Raw genomic sequence first — 15568 nt, forward strand, 5'->3', positions numbered from 1 at the left:
AGAATATCTATTCAAAACCAACCAGTGTTTTTTAATAATGTTATTTATCTGATTTGAAAAAGGATGGGATTGTGAAGTGAATGGCATTCTGCAACTCATAATGTTAATTTTATTATTATGCAAATTGATACGTTCTCTATGAACCATTTCTTTGGGATATCCTCATTGTCGCAGTCTGTCTTCCATTACATTTAATCTAATTTCACAAGTGTCAGAATTGCTAGTGATCCTAGATACACGATTGAATTGGCTCCAGGGGATTGATTTAAAAAACCTCAGGAGGATGAAAGCTAAAAAATGCAATAATTGGTTACGATCAGTGGGCTTTCTATATACTGTAGATCACTGATAATATATTTGTCCTGTATAGTTAATAATGTATCCAAAAATGGTGTTTGTCCCTGGCTGATGGACATATTACATTTCAAACCACGAATTAAATAAGTTAAATATGTATTAAATAATGATAGTGATTCAAGGTCACCCACCCATATGGCAAAAGCGTCATCAATGAACCTGTACCAAACTGTACAATTATCATAAAATTTATAATTGTAAATGAATGTATGTTCCAGCATATCGATAAACGCATTGGCATATGGTGATGCCATATTTGAAGCCATCAAAGCTCCTGCAAGCTGTAAATAATAGGTATCCTTGAATAAGAAGAAAGTCTCTTCTAAAACTATCTTCAATAATTCCAAAAGGAAAGAAATCTGGGCAGGACTGTATTTTTATGAGTTGATTCATTCCAAGATTGAATAATTTTATGTATTTACAAAGAATTTCATGTAATAATCTACTAATCAATTGATTCCAGATTGTCTGATTGTTTAATAGATTGATGATGAGCTATATATTCTACCATGTATGTGGTCATTTGTAGGTATGAGGTTTTGAAGAAGGGCATTATCTGTACTTGTATTAGCCTGAAACTGTTACCATGACTGCCTTACATTTTTGATGCTATTCATATTTATTTATTAAAAGAATTTTGTGCAGCAATCCCACTTCATTATATAGACATATTTATTAATAGTCCACCTCCTTTTACTTCCGCCTCAATTTGAGTCCATAAAAAATAAAATAAAACATGCATCAGTGAATATTTTAAACGGATCACCACCACAGAGTGCTTCCTCCACCTTCCAAACAAGCTGCTTACCGCAGATTTTGACCTATTGAAAATCACGGCAATATGTGCCTTGTCCTTTAAAAGGGCTTTGTCTTCATGCAAACTTCCATCTGTTTCTTTCTCCACATATGATCACCTTTCCTCCAAAAGTAGCTCAAATGAACAAAAAGAACCTCATTGCTCAATATATTAGCTTACCAGATCAATTTATTAAAAAAAACTAAGGGTTAAAATCTCACTCACAAAGGGAGAAAGTATTGCCTCTTTAACCACTTCAGCTCCGGAAGGTTTACCCCCCTTCCTCATCAGGCCATTTTTTTTTGGTACGGTACTGCATTGCTTTAACTGACAATTGCGTGGTCGTTGCGATGCTGTACCCAAATAAAATGTATGTCCTTTTTTCCCACAAATAGAGCTTTCTTTTGGTGGTATTTGATCGCCTCTGCACTTTTTATTTTTTGTGCTATAAACAAAAAAAGACCCACAATTTTGAAAAAAAAAATAACAATATTTTTTACTTTCTGCTATAATACATATCTCCCTCCCCCAAAAAAAACAAAAAAAACAAATTTCTTAATCAGTTTAGGCCAATATGTATTCTGCTACATTTTTTTGGTAAACAAAATCCCAATAAGCGTATATTGATTGGTTTGCACAAAAGCTATAGCATCTACAAAATACTGGATAGATCTAGGGGCTTTTATTTATTTTTTACTGGTAATGGTGGCAATCTGTGATTTTTAGCAGGATTGCAGCGGACAAATCGGATAATGAGTGACACTTTTTGGGGACCAGTGACACCAATACAGTGATCAGTGCTATAAAAATGCACGGATTACTGTATAAATGACACTGGCAGGGAAGGGGTTAACATCAGGGGCGACCAAAGGGTTAAATGTTCCCTAGTGTGACACTGTGTGGGGCAGTGTCACACTGAAGGAAAAGAGAGATCCGTGATTCAGCTTAGCTGAATCACAAGATCTCTCTTTCCCTTCCTGACAGATCCACAGTTTGCCTTGTTTACACAGGCAGATGGCTGATCCATCTCTCCTGTGAATGATAGGCGGGTCGCAGCAGCCATCGCGGCACCCCAATAAACTGCATGCACAAAATCACGTATCGGTCCGTGATTTTGCACACCTGGGCCGCCCTGCCGCAGTAAATGACGTCTGTTTCTTGTCAGCGTAATGACGTCATCCAACCACGCCTTTTACGCGTTTTGTTATCCAATCATGACTGCTTCAGAAAGACCCTTTGTTTTAATAAATTGATCTGGTAAGCTAATATAGTGCGCAATTAGGTTCTTTTTGCTCTTTTGAGCTACTTTTGGAGGAAAGGTGTTTGCATGGAAACAAAGCCCTTTTAAAGAGCAAGGCACATATTGATTAATTTTCAATAGGTCAAAATCCTAGGTAAGCAGCCTGTTTGGAAGGAGGAAGAAGCACTCCTTGATGGTGATTCGTTTTGAATCCTCACTGATGCACATTTTATTTTATTTTTTATGGGCTAAAATTGAGGTGTCAGTAAAAGGAGGTGGACTATTAATATATACAGTATATATATATATATATATATATATATATATATATATACATATATATATATATATGTGTGTATATGCTTTTTTCACTAAATATTTTTTTTCACTGTTCATTATCATTTGCATATAAGTGGATGTTACACTGCATTTTTGACTTAGCACGTTATATTTTGTAATGGAAGATATTCAGATAATATTTTTTTTAGTCACACGGATTTATTATTCATTAATTTAAAGGAGATTTATATGCTATGTATGTGGTTTAGTTTTGTTTGAGTGTGCAGAGTTTTATTTATTTATTATTGCATATTTGGTGTGGAAACATATGACAACAGCTGCAGCAATCATTTATACAATTAATTGAATTTTGGTTCACAATTTACATGATCGAGCAGGAGACTCTGGTATAGAGACTTTTAATCTACACACTTTAATTTTTTGTATTTGATCATATTTTGTGTATCGTTGTTTTAAGATTTTTTTTTTTAACTTTTCTTTGGTATACTTCTTTTTTCAGTGAAAAAAAGTCAAAAAGATGAGGTTAACGAGAGGCTATTTTCAATCCAGGATAAACACGAAAAGCACTTCTGTAACCCTCCATAGCCATTTAAAGGCCATTGCACCCTAATTTTGCCTTCCCCATTGGTGTCAATGCATTTTCACCAAAAATGAAAACCCCAAATGTTGCTCATTCCCAACCAACAGCCTCATTGACCAATTATATGCTTTCACATAAAGAGTAAACCCCTTAAAGAAAAAGGAATTGATTGAATTGGGCAGGGTGGTTCTGAGAGGCACAATGTGGGCATTGTGCAGGATGGAGAAGGTTATGGGATATGCCTTGGAAGAAACACAAACTGGTTGTCCAGTGCCTCCCCTTGCACCATAAATACAGCCTTGGCAGGAACTATAGGTGGAAGGGATGAATAGAATTGTTTTTGTACTCTATGTAAGTGCTAAGAGGCATGCATGTGCTATATGAATACACACATCTATCTTAGATGTCTCAAATATTTTTCAGCAAAGAAAATGCCCTCCTATGCTGTGCTGAATATTGTCAAAATTATCCTGTTAGTCCTGATTTTACTGGCTGCCATCACCCTGTGCTGTTACATCAAAGGTGAGTCAAACTTACCTAGATTCCTTCCTTAGATCACCTCTTTGCAGTCGATGTGCTCATGCTCATGGTTCTGTGTTTTCCTTTTAAAGGTTTTTCAATGAGAAGAAGACATGATAACTGCTCTTCATACAATATTCACCCATCATTGCCTAGTAAGGCTGTCTCCAGGTCAGGTGGAGCCCCTTAAGACTGGCATAAGACAAGGTTTTCTTGGATCTTCAGCTGTCTCTTCCCACTATACACTTTCCAAGGAAAATGTACTCAGCATCAGCAATAATTGAGGCTGCCATTGTTGACCCCTACTTCTGAAAATACTGTTTTTCTGTGGTCATGATGATTCAGTGACTTCAGGGCATTCTGAATCCTAGACCCAGAAAAAATGTGAGGATTGGGAGGTTTGTCTACACTCTGTTTTTATCTGTTGCATATTTTTACAAGGTCAGTGATTGTAAAACTACTGAAGCCATATACAATCGCGTAAACTGCATTTTCAGAAGGCGTTTAGCAATGGCAACCTCTGTATTTTTTCTTCTTTAAGGCACATATACTGTAGGCATTAGAAGATCATCGCTTCATACAGCCAATTTTGTGTTTTCTTTGTGTTCTTCAGCTTACATCTTCAGGTCTAAGCACTTGGCAGAGCTTGGTTCCAGTCATGTCTACCCATGCTGCTTCTATAGATACAGTAAGTCCAATGACTTTAGATCCTTAATCTCCCACAGTTCTGTTACCCTCTAAAATTATAAATAATATTTTATTCTTGAAAACCTAAAGCAGTACTCAACTCTCTCTACCTCCCCCAATTTTTTCCCCTTTTTCCTATAATGCCGCCTTCTTTTCAAAAAACATATTCACCTGAATCCAGTGTTGTTCCAGTACAATCCGCTGTTCGGGTGCCATACAGCGGTTCCCCTGTCACCATCTTGATCTTCTTCAGCTACCGGTAGCTGCCTCTTCCAAATGCAGGCAGTCAGCTTTGATGATGTACCGGCCAGCCCACGGGCAATCTCTTTTGGGAGTTAAAGTGTCACTAAACCCATATAATAAAAAAAAATATTAATAAATGGTGTATTACATGCTGTTCATACTCACTCAGCCACTATGAGATTCATTTCCTATGTTCTACAAAAAACCTGGTTGATCCTGCTGTTCTCTATCTCCACCTTCTGTCCGTGTCCCCAATTCAGCTAGAGTATTTGCAGCTGTAGTGGCAGCTCTGCACATGCTCAGTTTTCAGTGAGTTTCTATGCTGAGCATTTCTTCCCAATCACATCTGAGCAGCCCATGTGAGTATAGAGTCACACATGTGAAGGTATACAGAGTGATAAATGACAGCCAGCTCCCTCTCTCGTCTTCTATGCCCACTACCCAGCTAAACACAATGGGGAAGAGATATTAACTTAATAGAGGCTACACCTCCCTCTGTCTAAGACACAGGCTGGAGGGATGTAATACAGCATGTGACTGACAGAAATCCACCCACACCACGTTATTGCCAAAATAATAAATATTTGATTTCCAATATATATTTGTATGACAATTTAAAAAAGTTTATTGATATTATATATTTATTTTTACTCTGTATTCCATAAGCTGTTTTTTTAATTTTGAACATGTGACCAGCAGCAGAGGACTAGAAGCTCCTCCTGCTTATGTTTCTCTGCCAGACAGGCTGGGAAAGAGCTGGGTCATGTGACAGCTGTACATCGATTGGGAAAAAGGTACTTAGATGTTTTTTGTTTTTTTTAATAAAATAATTACAGTGCCATCATCCACATATAGAAAGAGAATGGACAATGTAATGTAAATTAAACAGTGTGTGTTTAGTATCACTTTAAGTTTAGTTTTATCTAATAAAGATGTCAACTAAGGGTTGGACAAGTAGCCATGCATAGCTCCCAAGTGTCTTTCATCTGAAGTATATTGGATTTATAGAATTGCAAGGCTTTTGCCCTCATTTTGTGAGAGACATGTATCTGCTATTAATATATCCTTACAGATATACATATATAGCGTTTGTCTGCGGCTTAATCTTTTCAAGCACATAGTGATACTTCCTCTTTTTAAACTCATGAATAACTGTACGTCTGTAAAACCTGTCAATTTCTGGAGACCAATAAAAATGTTTCATTCTTTAGACATTTTTAGTTTTGGTAAAGACCACAAAAGGTTTCAACCGAACCTAAACTTGTGAATAAAGATGGTTAACTGTTTCGTTTCTGGATTGACATTATGACTTATTGGTTATTTCATATATAATGTATTTTATATTTACCCAAATGGGATGTATCTTGTTACCTATACTAATTTACTTGCTTTATAATCCTATGTATTTTGTGCACAATCCAAAACAATTTCCTATTTTTATTGTTCTCACACATGTTAAATAAAGCTTTGATCTGCATAACAAGTGTATCCATTGTTCCTGGAGAAGGGTGTAGTCCACACTGCCAAAACAGAATGGATGGTCCTCCTATTTGAACCAAACACCTTTGTCCATCTTTCTTCCTCAGTTGTCTCTCTTTTTGGTCTGATGTATATACCTCTATAATGTTCCTGCTAGCTATCAAAGGTGTTATACTGCATTAACCTTTGAGTTAGCCTCTAAATCAGGGTTTCTCAACTAGGGTTCCTGCAGTGGTTGCTAGGGGTTCCCTGAGCAATGAGCAATCTCTGCCTCTCAGATAAGTTCCCACTGACACCAGTAATCTTTTTAGTTATCTGTAAGTTGGTAATTATTCCCATTGATCACAAGTGTAAGGAGCATTCTTCCCACTGACCATCACACTAATGTATCATGATTTGTAAATATAGTCATTTTTTGCTGTGGCCAGAAAGTTATGTCAAGGGTTCCTCTGTGTTGAAAAGGCTGAGAAAGGCTGCTCTAAATAATTGCATTTCGTTATTTTGAAAATCCAGTATAAAAGAAAAGTAGTAGTGAAGAGATACAGGTATCATTATATCCAGTCATATTCTGCATTATTCATATCCTTCATGATCTGCGTAACTGGGGGCATGACAGGGCTACATCCCATACCTACACAAGTCCCTTCTTCTTATTTGAGAAGGTTGGGAGGTATGGCCATGTGAACTCTATGTCAGCCTTTCTCAACCAGGGTTCCTTTAGAGGTTTCTAGGGGTTTCAAGGACAATTAGCAATTTCTGACTCTTATGCCCCGTACACACGGCCAGACTTTGTTCGGACATTCCGACAACAAAATCCTAGGATGTTGGCTCAAACTTGTCTTGCATACACACGGTCACACAAAGTTGTCGGAAAATCCAATCGCTCTAAACGCGGTGACGTAAAACACGTACGTCGGGACTATAAACGGGGCAGTGGCCAATAGCTTTCATCTCTTTATTTATTTTGAGCATGCGTGGCACTTTGTCCGTCGGATTTGTGTACACACGATCGGAATTTCCGACAACGATTTTGTTGTCGGAAAATTTTATAGCCTGCTCTCAAACTTTTTGTGTCGGAAAATCAGATGGAAAATGTGTGATGGAGCCTACACACGGTCGGAATTTCCGACAACAAGGTCCTATCACACATTTTCCGTCGGAAAATCCGACTGTGTGTACGGGGCATTAGACATATAACCACTGCCACCAGTAATCTTTTTAGCTATTCTTCACAATGGCCACCAATGTACGGAACATTCTTCCCACTGACCCCCAATGTAAGGAGCATTCTTCCCACTGACACCTAATGTCAGAAGCATTCTTCCCACTGACCATCAATGTAAGGAGCATTCTTCCCACTGACCATCAATGTAAGGAGCATTCTTCCCACTGACCACCAATGTAAGGACCATTCTTCCCACTGACCCCCAATGTAAGAAGCATTCTTTCTACTGACCACCGATGTAAGAAGAAATATTCCCACTGACAGGGCTGGCCCAAGACATTGTGCTACCTGGGTCCAAGAATGAAATGCTGCCCCCCCCCCGAAAAAAAAAATCAGTGGCAGTGCTGGTGAGGGATGGGATCAGCGGCAGTGCTGGTGGGGGATGGGATCAGTGGCAGTGCTGGGGAGAGATGGGATCAGTGGCCGTGCTGGTGGGGGATGGGATCAGTGGCAGTGCTGGGGAGGGATGGGATCAGTGGCAGTGCTAGTGGGGGATGGGGATCAGTGGCAGCTCTGGTGTGGGATGGGGATCAGTGGCAGTGCTGGTGGGGGTGGCGATCTGTGGCATTGGTAGGGAGGGATGGGGATCAGTGGCATTTCTGGGGAGGTAAGGGGATCAGTGGCAGTGCTGAGGAGGGATGGGGATCAGTGGCAGGGAGGGATGGGGATCAGTGGCAGTAGTAGGGAGAGATGGGGATCAGTGGTAGGGAAGGATGGGGATCAGTGGCAATGCTGGCGAGGGATGGGGATCAGTGGCAGTGGTAGGGAGGGATGGAGATCAGTGTCAATGGTAGCGAGGGATGGGGATCAGTGTCAGTGGTAAGTAGGGAGGGATGGGTGTCAGTGGCAGGGAGGGATGGGGATCAGTGGCAGTGATGGGAAGGGATGGGGATCAGTGGCAATGCTAGGGGGGATGGAATTAGTTGCAGTGCTAGGGAGGGATGGTAATCAGTGGCAGTGCTAGGGAGGGATGGGGATCTGTGGCAGTGCTAGGGAGGGATGGGGATCAGTGGCAGTGTTAGGGAGGGATGACGATCAGTGGCAGTGCTGGGGAGGGATGGGGATCAGTGGCAGTGGTGGGAAGGGATGGGGATCAGTGGCAGTGGTGGGAAGGGATGGGGATCAGTGGCAGTGGTAGGGAGGGATGGAATCAGTGGCAGTGATAGGGAGGGATAGGGTTCAGTCGCAGTGCTAGAGGGGAATGGGGATCAGTGGCAGGGAGGGATGGGGATCAGTGGCAGTGCTAGGGAGGAATGGGGATCAGTAGCAGTGCTGGGGAGGGATGGGGATCAGTGGCAGGGAGGGATGGGGATCAATGGCAGTGCTAGGGAGGGATGGAGATCAGTGGCATTGCTAGGGAGGGATGGGGATCAGTGGCAGTGCTAGGGAGGGATGGGGATCAGTGGTAGTGGTAGGGAGGGATGGGGATCAGTTGCAGTGCTGGGGAGGGATGAGGATCAGTGGCAGTGGTAGGGAACGGATGGGGATCAGTGGCAGTGGTACGGAGGGATGAGGATCAGTGGCAGTGCTAGGGAGGGATTGGGATCAGTGGCAGTTCTAGGGAGGTATGGGGATCAGTGGCAGTGCTAGGGAGGTATGGGGATCAGTGGCAGTGCTAAAGAGGGATGATGATCAGTGGCAGTAGTAGCGAGGGATGGGGATCAGTGTCAGTGGTAGATAGGAAGGGATGGGTATCAGTGGCAGGGAGGGATGGGGATCAGTGGCAGTGGTGGGAAGGGATGGGGATCAGTGGCAGTGCTAGGGAGGGATGGAATCAGTGGCAGTGGTAGGGAGGGATGGGGATCAGTGGCAGGGAGAGATGGGTATCAGTGGCAGTGCTAGGGAGGGATTCGGGATTGGTGGCAATTCTAGGGAGGAATGGGAATCAGTGATAGTGCTGGAGAAGGGTGGGGATCAGTGGCAGGGGGGATGGGGATCAGTGGCATTGCTAGGGAGGGATGGAGTTCAGAGGCATTGCTAGGGAGGGATGGGGATCAGTGGCATTGCTACGGAGGGATGGGGATCAGTGGCAGTGCTAGGGAGGGATGGAGATCAGTGGCATTGCTAGGGAGGGATGGGGATCAGTGGCAGTGCTAGGGAGAGATGGGGATCAGTGGCAGTGCTGGGGAGGGATGAGGATCAGTGGCAGTGGTAGGGAAGGGATGGGGATCCGTGGCAGGGGTACGGAGGGATGGGGATCAGTGGCAGTGCTAGGGAGGGATGGGGATCATTGGCAGTGCTAGGGAGGGATGGAGATCAGTGGCAGTTCTAGGGAGGGATGGGGATCAGTGGCAGTGCTGGGAAGGGATGAGGATCATTGGCAGTGGTAGGAAGGGATGGGAATCAGTGGCAGGGAAGGATGGAGATCAGTGGCAGTGCTAGGGAGGGATGGAGATCAGTGGCATTGCTAGGGATGGATGGGGATCAGTGGTATTGCTAGGCAGGGATGGGGATCAGTGGCAGTGCTAAAGAGGGATGGGGATCAGTGGCAGTGGTAGGGAGGGATGGGGATCAGTGGCAGTGCTGGGAAGGGATGAGGATCAGTGGCAGTGGTAGGGAAGGGATGAGGATCATTGGCAGTGGTAGGGAGGGATGAGGATCAGTGGTAGCGAGGGATGGGGATCAGTGTCAATGGTAGGTAGGGAGGGATGGGTATCAGTGGCACAGAGGGATGGGGATCAGTGGCAGTGGTGGGAAGGGATGGAATCAGTGGCAGTGGTAGGGAGGGATGGGGATCAGTGGCAGGGAGGGGTGGGGATTAGTGGCATTGCTAAGGAGGGATGGGGATCAGTGGCAGTGCTAGGGAGGGATGGGGATCAGTGGCAGTGCTGGGGAGGGATGAGGATCAGTGGCAGTGGTAGGGAAGGGATGGGGATCAGTGGCAGTGGTACAGTGGGATGGGGATCAGTGGCAGTCCTAGGGAGGGATGGGGATCAGTGGCAGTGCTAGGGAGGGATGGGGATCAGTGGCAGTGCTAGGGAGGGATGGGGATCATTGGCAGTGCTAGGGAGGGATGGAGATCGGTGGCAGTTCTAGGGAGGGATGGGGATCAGTGGCAGTGCTGGGGAGGGATGAGGATCATTGGCAGTGGTAGGAAGGGATGGGAATCAGTGGCAGGGAAGGATGGAGATCAGTGGCAGTGCTAGGGAGGGATGGAGATCAGTGGCATTGCTAGGGATGGATGGGGATCAGTGGTATTGCTAGGCAGGGATGGGGATCAGTGGCAGTGCTAAAGAGGGATGGGGATCAGTGGCAGTGGTAGGGAGGGATGGGGATCAGTGGCAGTGCTGGGAAGGGATGAGGATCAGTGGCAGTGGTAGGGAAGGGATGAGGATCATTGGCAGTGGTAGGGAGGGATGAGGATCAGTGGTAGCGAGGGATGGGGATCAGTGTCAATGGTAGGTAGGGAGGGATGGTATCAGTGGCACAGAGGGATGGGGATCAGTGGCAGTGGTGGGAAGGGATGGAATCAGTGGCAGTGGTAGGGAGGGATGGGGATCAGTAGCAGGGAGGGGTGGGGATTAGTGGCATTGCTAAGGAGGGATGGGGATCAGTGGCAGTGTTAGGGAGGGATGGGGATCAGTGGCAGTGCTGGGGAGGGATGAGGATCAGTGGCAGTGGTAGGGAAGGGATGGGGATCAGTGGCAGTGGTACAGTGGGATGGGGATCAGTGGCAGTCCTAGGGAGGGATGGGGATCAGTGGCAGTGCTAGGGAGGGATGGGGATCAGTGGCAGTGCTGGGGATCAGTGGCAGTGGTAGGGAAGGATGGGGATCAGTGGCAGGGAGGGATGGGGATCAGTGGCAGTGCTAGGGAGGGATGGAGATCAGTGGCATTGCTAGGGATGGATGGGGATCAGTGGCATTGCTAGGAAGGGATGGAGATAAGTGGCAGTGCTAGGGAGGGATGTGGATCAGTGGCAGTGGTAGGGAGGGATGGGGATCAGTGGCAGTGCTGGGGAGGGATGAGGATCAGTGGCAGTGCTGGGGAGGGATGAGGATCAGTGGCAGTGGTAGGGAAGGGATGGGGATCAGTGGCAGTGGTACGGAGGGATGGGGATCAGTGGCAGTGCTGGGGAGGGATGGGGATTAGTGGCACTGCTAAGGCGGGATGAGGATCAGGGGCAGAGCTAGGCAGGGATGGAGATAAGTGGCAGTGGTAGGGAGGGATGGGGATCAGTGGTATTGCTAGGCAGGGATGGGGATCAGTGGCAGTGCTGGGGATCAGTGGCAGTGGTAGGGAAGGATGGGGATCAGTGGCAGTGCTGGGAAGGGATGAGGATCAGTGGCAGTGGTAGGGAAGGGATGGGGATCATTGGCAGTGGTAGGGAGGGATGAGGATCAGTGGCAGTGGTAGCGAGGGATGGGGATCAGTGTCAATGGTAGGTAGGGAGGGATGGGTATCAGTGGCACAGAGGGATGGGGATCAGTGGCAGTGGTGGGAAGGGATGGAATCAGTGGCAGTGGTAGGGTGGGATGGGGATCAATGGCAGGGAGGGGTGGGGATTAGTGGCATTGCTAAGGAGGGATGGGGATCAGTGGCAGTGCTAGGGAGGGATGGGGATCAGTGGCAGTGGTAGGGAGGGATGGGGATCAGTGGCAGTGCTGGGGAGGGATGAGGATCAGTGGCAGTGGTAGGGAAGGGATCGGGATTAGTGGCAGTGGTACAGAGGGATGGGGATCAGTGGCAGTCCTAGGGAGGGATGGGGATCAGTGGCAGTGCTAGGGAGGGATGGGGATCAGTGGCAGTGCTGGGGATCAGTGGCAGTGGTAGGGAAGGATGGGGATCAGTGGCAGGGAGGGATGGGGATCAGTGGCAGTGCTAGGGAGGAATGGAGATCAGTGGCATTGCTAGGGATGTATGGGGATCAGTGACATTGCTAGGAAGGGATGGAGATCAGTGGCAGTGCTAGGGAGGGATGTGGATCAGTGGCAGTGGTAGGGAGGGATGGGGATCAGTGGCAGTGCTGGGGAGGGATGAGGATCAGTGGCAGTGCTGGGGAGGGATGAGGATCAGTGGCAGTGGTAGGGAAGGGATGGGGATCAGTGGCAGTGGTATGGAGGGATGGGGATCAGTGGTAGTGCTGGGGAGGGATGGGGATTAGTGGCACTGCTAGGGCGGGATGAGGATCAGGGGCAGAGCCAGGCAGGGATGGAGATAAGTGGCAGTGGTAGGGAGGGATGGGGATCAGTGGCAGTGCTGGGGAGGGATGGGGATCAGTAGCAGTGGTAGGGAAGGGGTGGGGATCAGTGGCAGTGGTACAGAGGGATGGGGATCAGTGGCATTGCTGGGGAGGGATTGGGATTAGTGTCAGTGCTGGGGAGGGATCAGTGATTTTTAGCGGGACTGCGACATTGCGGCGGACAAATCGGACACCTAACTGACACTTTTGACACTTTTTTGGAAAACAAGTGCCATTAGTACAGGGAACTGTGCTAAAAATATGCACCGTTACTGTCCTAATGACACTTCCAAGGAAGGGGTTAACACCAAGGGAGATCAAAGGGTTAAGTGTGTCCCTAGGAGGTGCTTGCTAACTGTGTGGGGGATGGACTGACTGAATGAACACAGAGATCTGTGTTCCTGCTTAGCACAGCGATAAGCAGATCACCGTTCTGCCTCTCTGGGGATAAATCACAGGGGGCCGGCAGACACCGGGTTCCACCAGACCCACTGATTGGCTCCCCCCTCTCTCCAGTTGGCGCCCACAGTATCTACTGCACGAAATTACGTACACGACTCTGATTTCATGCAATAGAGCTGCCCTGCAACAGTATATATGTGGCAGGCGGTCTTTAAGTGGTTAAGTAGTCTTTTTTCTTTACGCACACACACAAACACACATCTTTTTACTGACAAAACATGGAAAATGAACTGACAGAGGATTTTTTTTTAACTGACAACCTGGATTATGAGAGACCTGGGGAACCCTGGGTGATAGGTGGGCATCAACAGATTTTGCTCAACAATGGTACAGGCTTACTTAAAGGGAGTGATCAAACAGAATCTGGGCCTAGTCACTTTATATATTGCACACATATTCCACAGTCCTTGTACCCACAAAATGCCTCTAATTGCTTTGCTACAAGTGACAGTCTCACAGAGACATATATATCTCAGAACAAAGGATCATTTTTTTTAAAATTAACTAATTCCATTTAATGCGTGTTTCTGCACAAATATCGCTTTGTCTGAGTGTATAGAGTGCAGAGGTCAGGAGTAAATAAGAAACAAAACAAAAGATAGAGTGCAGCAGTCAGGATGAGTCCCATGTTCACATCAGAGTCCCCCTCTTACATCAGAGTCCCCCTTACATCAGAGTTCCCAGAGTCCCATCTTTTGTCCAAGTCTCCCCTAGATCAGGGTCCCCACCTACATCAGATTTGCCATCAGATACCCATTTACATCAATTTTCCCCCTTACATTCGATTCCCCATCAGAGTCGCCCCTTTACACCAGAGTCCCCAGCATTTCCTCTTACATCAGAGCCCCCCTTACATTAGATTCCGTCTTACATCAGAGCCCCCCTTACATAAGAATCCCTCTTACATCAGCGTCCCCTTATTTAAAGGCAGCTATAGATGGTTTGAATCTTGGCTTGTTCAGCAGGGCCCAGCCGAGATTTGAACCATCCATGGGCAGGCTGAATGCACACACAGCGATCCATCGATCAACTTGAGCGTAATCTGTCCATGGACTTTTACGGATGGGAGACATCAGGTTTTTTTCCCCTACCAACTGGTCATCATTGGCAACCCTGTTTATACAGTTGTGCTCAAAAGTTTGCATACCCTGGCAGAAATTGTGAAATTTTGGTACTAATATTGAAAATATAACCGATCAATCCAAAAAGCTGTCTTATTTAAGGATAACAATCACATTAAGCCATTTATTATCACATAGTTTTTTGGATCCTTTTTAAATCATAATGATAACAGAAATCACCCAAATGGCCCTGATCAAAAGTTTACATACCCTGGAATGTTTATCCTTGGTACAGGCACAGAAGGTGGCACACACACAGATTAAAATGACAATTAAAGGTTAATTTTCCACATGTGTAGCTTTTTAAATCACAATTAGCGTATGTGTATAAATATTCAATGAGTTTGTTAACTCTCACATGGATGCACTAAGCAGGCTAGACACGGAGTCATGAGGAGGTAGAAAAGAACAGTCAAAAGACCTGCTTAACAAGGTAATGAAACTTTACAAAGATGGAAAAGGATATAAAAACATATCCAAAGCCTTGAATATGCCAGTCAGTACTGTTCAATCAGCAGCTCAACTATGCAGCTCTTTTTTGTTCAATCAGTGGAAAATTTGGGCATCTCTTGATACCAAGCCAAGGTCAGGTAGATCAAGAAAGATTTCAGCCACAACTGCCACAGGAACTGTTCGGTATACAAAGAAATACCCACAGGTAACCTCAGGAGAAATACAGGCTGCTCTGGAAAAAGATGGTGTGGTTGTTTTTAAGGAGCACAATATGATGATACTTGAAAAAAAAAGACCCGCATGGTCAAGTTTCCAGAAAGAAGCCTTTACTGCACAAGTTCCACAAAAAAGCCGGGTTACAATATGCCCAACAACACCTTGACATGCCTCATTGGCTTTTTTGTGGCATTGGCCCAGTAAAGGTTTCCTTCTGGCAGCTCAACCATGCAGCTCTTTTTTATTCTTGTCAAAAGAAGTTTATTGAGTATACAATGTTATAAAGATACATAAAGTAAGTTTACAAGGATCTATAAAGTAAGCTCATTGTTTTACAGTAGGGTTTATATAGGTAAATATCATGAAATTTCAAATATTAAACATTGGGTTCACGTAAACCTAAATTAAAGATATATATCATTTCCTTAGTTACTTTTGTAGGTATTTAAATGATTTATACCTACTATACATATTGTTTACAAGTAGAGTGTATATAGGTCAAATAAATTCTGATAATGAGCTTTAATCGTAAGGTGGAGAAAAGGAAAGAGAAAGAAGAAAAAGGGTTGAAAGGTAGAGGTATGGTCCACAAGGTTGTCCCGCTCGTCAGTTTATTATTCTTTTTAGTTCTCTTTGAAAGCTCTTTTTTATTCAAGTATCGTTGAATTGTGCTCCTTAAAAACAACCACACCATCTTTCTTTTTGGAGA

Source organism: Aquarana catesbeiana, linkage group LG01 (assembly GCF_042186555.1).
Source record: "Aquarana catesbeiana isolate 2022-GZ linkage group LG01, ASM4218655v1, whole genome shotgun sequence".
NCBI lineage: Eukaryota > Metazoa > Chordata > Amphibia > Anura > Ranidae > Aquarana > Aquarana catesbeiana.